This window comes from Apaloderma vittatum, unplaced genomic scaffold (assembly GCF_000703405.1).
Source record: "Apaloderma vittatum isolate BGI_N311 unplaced genomic scaffold, ASM70340v1 scaffold30612, whole genome shotgun sequence".
Lineage (NCBI taxonomy): Eukaryota > Metazoa > Chordata > Aves > Trogoniformes > Trogonidae > Apaloderma > Apaloderma vittatum.
In genome coordinates, this window is record NW_009704677.1 from 42,250 (window position 1) to 51,099 (window position 8,850).

At 49.4% G+C, this 8,850-nt stretch overlaps 1 protein-coding gene across 1 annotated transcript in view; it reads left to right on the forward strand.

Annotated features, from left to right (window-relative positions):
* The window catches only part of PCDH19 (protocadherin 19), a gene marked incomplete at both ends in the record, with an annotated part of 51,454 nt that overhangs the window by 42,243 nt on the left and 361 nt on the right, over positions 1–8,850 (forward strand).

Sequence of the window (8,850 nt, forward strand, 5' to 3'; positions counted from 1 at the left end):
CAGCCTTGTGGTGAACTCCCATGTAATGAACTTGACTTTTCTTCTCACGCTAACTCTGTCTGGAAGCAGTAAATTACATCAGTCATTTCAGCCTGACTTTATCCCTTTGAAGAAAGGCTGCGTTAAGGATGCGGTGGGGACTAGACTAATCAGGTAACGCCGGCTGGGGCTGGTACTTATCGCTCTTTATTTCCCAGTGACAGTTAAAAGGTTTGGTCAGAAAAGTGGTTCAGGAGGAATGACTTTGTGGGGTCTTATACTTACTAGCTTTGGCTATTTCCAGATAAAACCTGCTCAGACTAAGAAGGTTGTGGGTTGGTGGTGGTTTTTTTTTTTTTTTTCCTCTTGCCTGTCAGTGTTGCAAAGTGCTTAGGTTTTGAAAATCCAGCTGGGCTCCGTCTGTCTGTCACCCCATCACCGGGAGTAATGATGCCGCGGTGCAGTTTAGCTGACGGCCCTGCGAACGGGGGCCAGGAGCCAACACAACCCAGCCTGACCTCGGGGCAGCGCTGCAGAAACGTGCCTTGGAGAACTTGGAAAGCGTCGGAGGCTGTGCAGGCAGAGGTTGGGCCAGAAGTCCGCCCAGAGGTGGAGCAGAGGGTTCTGCACCCAGCGTTGGAGCTGCAGGATGGGGCTGTGTGGCCTGACCCTGTGCAGACCCCCCCATTGGAATTGGTATCGATGCCTGGGGGCCCATGGGTTGGTATCAGCTTGGCCAGGTGGACTGCAGCCGTGGAGCTCACTGCTTTCCTTGCAGTACTTGCACAGATCATGAAAATACAGTTATTTTCCGTTCCTGTTGTTCAACTGTCTTCTCCCCAGCTCTTCAGTTTACAGCCAACAAACTCGAGGGCTTGCTCTCCATCCCACCCCTGTGGCTGTGGGGCTGGTGGGACGGGACAGGGTGGGATGGGACCCCACCTGTGTTGCTGGAAATTGAGCTTGTCCATGACTCACAGGCAGTGTTATCTCCTTAGGCTTATAGTGAGGCTTTAGATTTGACTCTTGACGTTTTAGTAATTTTGTATGCATATTTATAGACTATGAACACTCTCTTAATTAATGGAGGTAAATGGGATTGCCAAAATGAAGTTTTAGCTGAGTCAAAGAGGTCAGATTCTCAGGCTTTGGCAATGCTGTGATCTCTTCTGGTGGCCATGGGGCCAGTGTAACCTGTGACTGGCGTTCCTCCGCCATCACCATCGTCCCTCCTCAACGTAGAGCTGAACCCTCATCTGAGCCCTTTGTGTAGCTCTATGGCCAGGGCAGAGAGGAACAGGAGAGTCCTTGTGTCACAGTGAGTCGTGGTGCTGGATCAGACCGTGGGTGCTCTTTGGTGCTGGTCACTGTAGAGCAGCTACTGCAGACCTGTCCTCATGGCCATCCCAGTTCCCAGCGGGGTCTTCTGATGCACCTACCACCCTAGGCCAGCATCTCATCTTGAGACATCCTTGTGCTTCACAGGAGAGGATCCACCAACACTTAGAAGCTCCATGTTCATCCATAAAAGAGTTAAAGTAGAGCGCCAGGGAGGGGATAACGCAGGGCTCCAGGGTGGAGGAGTGAGAGGTCAATGTCATGATGAAACATGGCCAGCAACCAACACTTTTGGCTTTAAAAAAAAAAAGAAAAAAGGAGGAAAAATTCCCTCGCTATCTCCCGATGGTGGGGAACGCCCCATCGTGCTGGGAAGCCTTCCAGCTCCCTCCACTCTTCAGAGCTATGCACTTTTAGAAAGTACAAAGAGCTTCTCATAATGTTTTGCCTTGTGGGTACGTCTATGATTAATTCCGTGCAAGCATTACTGGTGCAATAACAATACTGGAGGTCCTAAAACTGAAAAAGGAAACACATTTGGCTTGTACTTCATACACAATCACTTACACTTAAGCTATTGATAGTTGATTGGGATCTGTAGACTGCTGGGCTGGTGCCACTGGGTTTCTGAGCGCGTTCAATGGCTGGAACAGACAGCGAGGCTGTAGGTTTTGGCAAGCTGTAGGTCTCATTAGTCAGGCTGACTGTATCTGACACGAGAGATTCCCATCCACCAAGATGAAGCTCACTTCCCTAGGCTTTGGCTGACATCCCAACAATATTTACATGAAGGACAACAGAGGATCAGTGTTAGATTAAGGCTGCGAGTTTCCAGTAGGCAGACAGTTAAATATTCTATTGAAATACTCCTGATTATTTAGATAATAATGAAGTTTATGCATGTCCTTGAGAAATGTGGGGAAAGGCAGTTGTTTTATGCTAAGCATGCAAAGATATGTTTAATCTTGATAATAGGAGTAAATTATGTATCAGCATTTATAACCTCGGCTCCTTTATTTCTCACTTGTTGTGTGGGAGCACCGGCAACCTCGCAGGGAAGAGAGAGCCGCGGCGGGTGGGTGCACAGGAGGAGGGTCTCACTTGCATCCCTCCTTCTGGCCTGGGGAGAGGATGAGGATGGGTTCTTCAGCTTCATCCCAGCCAAGGGAGATGCTGGTTGTGATGACACGTTCTCCAGGAGCTGCCCAAGGGGTGTAGGGATGGGCAGGGAGGGCAGGGATACTGCTCCGGAGCAGGCTCTGCGCCAGGAGCTGGCACGTCACAAGCTGCGGGGAATTGCTTCTTATCTCCCCCAACTGTAATGTCTTGTTCTGTTGGATTTTTATCAGAACTGTTGAGCAGCTGTTTTCCTGAGCAACGTCCAGTTTTGAATGGGACAGGGTAATAATTTGATTTATTGATGCCGTTGGAGTGCGGCTGCCTGACTGGTCCCGCGTTACCCCGACAGATTATGTGAATTTGTCTATTTTGGGTTTGACAATAGCAGAGAGAAGTAACCTTTGGATTAATTTGCTTTAGTGACTAAAGTCCCATTAAATGGAAGGCAGCTGGTGTCAAAGGCATAAACGGAGACAAAGTTTTGCTCCCGATTGTGGGAAATGTGCTTAAACAGACTAGAAATGTTTCCATCTCTGCAGGGTATAATATACTCAAATGGTTACATTAACATGAAAAAAATATAAGAAAGTTTATTTAGGGCAATCCCTCTGTATCCAGTGTTAATGAAATTGAATTCCAGTAATGAAGTCAAGGGGTTGTATTCTGCGCTCGTGCAGGCAGCACGAGTAGCTGCCATTAGCCTTAATGGGAGCTGTGCCTGTGAATTACGGAGCCGTAATGGTTTGAGATGGAAAAGGTCTGTTGGATCCCAGAGTGCTCTCCTCTCCGAGGGCTGGATCCTGCATCCCAGCATCAGTCAGGATGTTAATGAGCCCTGTATTGAGGTACGAATAAGGGAGATTCGGAGGTGAAATCCCCACCGCTCAGGGGCCAGCACGAGCTCTACGGACCACTTAAGAAAAGGATTAATTGGAGTTTAAATGGTGTGTTCTGCCGGCCCTCTGAAAGGGAATTAATTTTGCGGTGTGGATGAGGTGGGGATTGGCCCACGGTCCCGGATAAAGGGGGGCAGCCAGCATTAAATTGCGTTCCAGCCCATAATGCCTCCTGGGTCTGACTGCGCTGTAGCGCATGGCGTGCCCAAACACCAGCTCCTCTTGCCACAGCCGCCTTCTCATCCCCACGACCTCGGTGTTTTCCTGGAGAAAATCTTTTGCATCGAATGTACCCTCACCCCTCCGGTGCGCAGCTAGCCAGGCACCCCAGGCGTGCCGGCGTGGCAGTCTGCATTCATGACACAGGGACCATTCTGCCCTGTCACATCTCTCCTTTGGCCGCTAAGAAGAGTGGCATCCACTCATGGGTCCTCCTCAGCAATTGCCTGATAAATTAATCTAATTCACATCCCTTGTTTCATTAAAATAATTCCTCGTAGGCATTTGTTTTGTCCAAGCGCCGGTGACCTCCCATGTCGGGACAGACAATCCAGGATTAAAAATACAGCATTTTTTTAGCATGCCTAAGTCCTGAACAATGGTGAAAGAGAGGAAAAGAAAGGCTTCTCGTTGCGCTAAAGAGCATTTGTCACTGTCCCTGGTTATTAGTATCCTCTGAGCATTGTGCGAGGGAAGCCACGCTAGGATTACATTTCTGCATTGACTGGAGATTTCTTATTAGGAAAGGCAAGTAAGACTCTGTAAAAGCCCATAGGTCAAAAATATAATATGCTATTCCCCATCTCTTGTTTCCTGATATTATGCTATTACGGGAGATAAGGGAGAGGTGCAGAGTCTTAATTTACAAGCAAATGGTGAACCATGGCTGGGAACTGTTTGTATTTAGCTTGAGCTTACTATTTTTTCTGGTGTTCCTGAGCCGGGAACAGCCGTTCCTGGTGGGGTGGAGGGGAGGCGGGTGTGCTGAGGCTCGGGGACGTGCCATCCCCAAGAAAATTAAGGTGCTGAAGTTGAAAAGAAACCCCAAAGTAGCTGGAAGAGGAGTGTTAAATAATGCAGTTGCGCATTGTCCATGAAAGATGGCTAACCATGAGTAAACATCAACAGCAGTGTTTGATCCCTTCATGTTTACTATTTATTCATATTTATTATTCATAAATTCCGTCACAAATGTTAGGCCCGCACCCCAGTGAGATATTTGCATTTTATTTTAAGTTTGATTCCTCCCCCCCCCTTGGCTTAGTTTCATGAACTGAGATTTAATGATTTGCTTTTCCACATCGTTCCCGTGCTGGCTCTCCCTGGCTCTCCTCTTCTTGTTTCAGGAAGAGATTTCTAACATGGAAAAGTGATATTTGAATAGATTCCCCTAAGGCAATCAATTTACTTTTAATTTGTCTGGAACTAAGCTTTTCTTTGTTGCAATGAGAAAGGATTGAAACTGCTGTAAAATTTATTAGCTTCCAGGAAGATTTTGAAATGAATTTTTTAATGATCGTGCTGTTTGCTGTACCCAGGAGCAGTGTCATCGTGATTACAGTATAATCACATGGTTGCTGAAGAAACTCCAAAATGTGGAGATAAAGCCAGGCTTACCCACGCGAGGGTACCCACGCTGCCCGCCCAGGTACCCGCACCGGCCCGAGGCCGAGGGATTTGGGTTGGGGCCGCTCAGTGCGATGCTCACCCACACCCCTGTGCCCGTCCCAGCCGGGCTGTGATTCTTCCAGCTGCGTTTTTTTTTTTTCAATATTATTTTCTTATTTTTCATGTTCAGGCGGTGACTCCGCTCCTATTCCTTGCTCCCTGTGTAATAGCACAAATGAGCTCTACTTACTCACATCAGCAAAGCTGCTCTGACATGGATTGGATTGAACCGAGCGGCTGTTTGAAAATGGAAACTCCAGGGACTATTGTCATCGCCCAAATTGCACCTTAGATTGTATAACAGCACATGTCATCTGGCCATTTATCAGGAATATTACATTCCCAGGCACTTGCACCTTGCTACGATTTAACTTTGTCTCTTTGGCCAGCACTGCGATTCCACTGGAGATAATTCAATTGCTCTGAGAGCTGAACGGGCACCTCGCACGCCGGTTTCGTCTTGCTCTGCCGCGGCTACACAGGCTTTGAATAGGAGACTGAAAGCACCCTTGGACTTTCGTTAATCCTTCTTTTTAATGAGAGAGGGCCCCGTGCAGGGGGGAGCTCTGTTGCTCTGGTGCCCACACCCGGGCAGCTCTGCAGGCAGTGTGTGGGGCTCCCTGGGGCTCGTTTTTGGTTGCTTTTGTGCTGGTCCCTCAAGGTGTAAGTAGAAAAGGTTGAAAAAAAAAAACCCACACATGAGTTTTGCTGTTCTTGTCGAGGAGCATATTTATTCCAGGAGTGGATGGGAATCTTATTTTATTCTGTATTTGCGATGGGAGGGCTTATATTTACCAATGACACATTTTTTTCTGCCGAGCCTGACTTTGAGATACCTGCTCACCTTTTCACGGTGAGGCTTCTGCCAGGACATTTTGTACTAGGGAAGATTTTAAAAGCGACCCTGCCCTAAGGCGCTCTGAAATGAGATGTGGGCTGAAGGCAGACCAGCTGAAAAATGAACATTGCTGCCGCCGGACCTGCCCCTGTCGTGTGCTTTGCGCAGCCCAGCTCAGGGTGGCTTGTGAAGCCCTGGACCGTGGTGTTGCCCGTAGTCGAGCCTCTGCCATCCCCTGCAGAGGTGGGAAGCTGCCTGGCTTGGCTGGCCTCGAATCCGGGGGTCGCGGCCACTTGTGTCGTGCGTGGCGCGGTGGTTATTACCTGGGCTTTGCTCCCTCCGTGCATTAAGAACATTTTTTTTTAGTGCAGACAGCAACGGGTCGTATCGATGAGGGCAGGTCTTGGGCTGCAAAAGAATTTCCTGTTGTCCTATTTCCGACTGTTAAAGTGGGAAAAAAACCCCGAGACAGAACAGTGCAATAAAGAGCCCGTGAATGTGAATGAGCGTCCTGGGCGCCGTTAAGGCTGGGTGAGTCAGACGTAGCTGCAAAGGGCAGCGCCAGGAGCCGTGCCCGCAGGCTCCCAGCCTGCCTGGCTTCGGGGCAGCAGCTGCTCCTGCACAGGGGGAGGGCGTGAGGTGACAGCCCAGGGACCAGCTGGAGGAGCCCAGACCCCCCTGAGCTTGTAGTTTGTGTCAGCTCCAGGGTTAAGACAATGATGAAGATCCTCGTTCTGCTGTGGAGAAGCGGCTGCTGCTCAGGGCTCTGTGCTGGTCCCTGGGTCTGCTGCTGGTCTGGGCAGCCTGGGCACGTGTTGTCGCCCACAGGAGGATGGTTTCTGGCTGCGGGATGTGGTCTCTGCAGACCGAAGGGCAGAGGTATGGTGAGGACAGGAGCAGGGAGGCAGAACATGCCATGGAGCTACCTGTTGTCTTCAGGTCTGTGGACGGAGGGTGACTCCTGTCCGTCTGCCTGTCAGACCAGCGTCTTTCATACTTGTTATGTTCCCTTCATAAAATAAAAGATTGAAACAGTATAATTTAATACAATGCTTTTAATCTCTTCTCTTGCCTGCACTTCAGCTGCCGCTGGTGCGACTTGTAGACAAGCATCTTGGCTTCCAAAGCCAATCATCTCCCCAGCGGACAGGCACCGCGCCAGCGGTCTTTAATAAAACTGCTCTTAAGGCACGGGTGCCTTCCTGGGGTTTGAGGAACACCCTCTGGCAGTGCAGCCATCAGTGAAGCCCTTGATTTGTGTCTAACCATAAAATGTGCCAACTTGGAACAATTGGGTCAAGGCAAGACAAACCCGCTCGTCCAGAGGGTGGTGGTCCGGTGGCCGTGGGGCTGAGCCGTGGGGCTGGGTGGGGAGGGTGAGGAGCAGCAGCTTCCCCCGCAGCGAGCCTTCCTGTGCTGGACCAGCCAGATCCAGCGTTTCACGTTTGTGGAGAGACCGAAGTGATGTGTGTTCCAGCAACGTGCCCAAGGTCACACAGCACAATGAATCAGTGTCTCATCGGGGATGAGAACCCAAGATATTTCTGTAGCCCCTCCAGCCATCACCAAGTCCTCTGCTCTCACAGCCAGACTACACAACTTTGTACGCCTGTAGCACCCTTTTGAAGTTAAGCTGTGGATAAATAGGCAGACAGCAACACTTTCTGGGCAATTTTTCTTTTTCTTTTTTATTTTTTTTTATTTTGCTCAAGTACTTGAAAGTAACAGAATCAAAGTACAAGAGCTCGGGCTTTTAGATCTCGGTGCAGGTTGTTCTTGCATGTAACGCTCAGAGCATCCTTCTCTCAACCTGCCGAAACCTGGACCTCCTACACAGCCACCCGGCACCGTGCTCCGCACCACCGGGTAGCTGCTCTGATATCAGGAAAAAGCTAATGTTTTACCCATAGATTTTTCAATTAATTGGCTTCTTCTCCTTTAAAAAAAGAATCATTTCTTTTTTTTTTTTTTTGAGGTCTGCCTTTTACTCGTTTATTCTCTGTAAGTGTTAAGCTGCTCATATTTTGGTGCATTGTGTTATGTGCCGAGAATTTTTATCAGCCGCCCTAGTGCTCGAATGTGGTGGAAATACCAATGTGTCTGAGGAGCGGAGGTTATGCACACAGATGTACAAAGCATCAAAATGAACCGTTTGCAGATGGACGGGAAGCAAACCCAGGCTGAGTCTGCACCTTCGCAGGCTTCGATCCATCAAACCAGCACCGACCGAGCGCGGTCTCGTATGGGTAATGGCATTAGTGCTCTGCTGCTGCTTTGTGCGTGGGGGGGTTATGATGGGAAGGAGCTATATCTTAAAAAAAGCTTTCTGAGACTGGCTGCAATTACGAGTTCTTATCAAATGAAGGAGAAGCTGCGAACCAAGACTGAAGAGTGGCCGGGAGCCGGCAGAGTTTGGCGGGAGCCATGGTTGGATTCTCAGCGAAGGTTGGGGATGTTGAGGCTCGTGGATTTGATTTCCAGTTTTGCACATGGTGCTTCCCTGGGCTCCAGTCTGCCTGCCCACAGCGGTGGGAGGGGTGAGGCTGTGCAGACCCTTGGGATCAGCCGGCAGCGCAGGGATGCACGCAGGCACCGGGCATGAGGGTTTGTACCCGCCTGGGAGCCCTCAGCCCGAGGGTTCAACCACCAACTCTGTATTTCAGCCCTGCAAAGTGGTGTCAGGACAGCCCCGATCGGGATCCTTATTGCTCTCGTGTGAATAAAGCCCCAGCACTGGGAATGACATGTTTAATCTTCAGTGGAGTGGGCAGCCTTCAGATTGATAAAGGTTCTGTCGTGTGGGAGGTCAGGAGAGATTAAGCAAAAAGTTAAAACACACATATAGATCAAAAAACAAACAAAAAAAAAATAATTAAACCCCCTCTCCTCCCGCTGTTCCATTCCCCCCTCTGCAAAAAGTCAAGCTTAAATGTCACATCCAACCGAGCTTAAAACGTGGTGGCTTTTAGTGCAAGTGACTAAAGGCGGAAAGCACCAGCTCACCACGTGGGA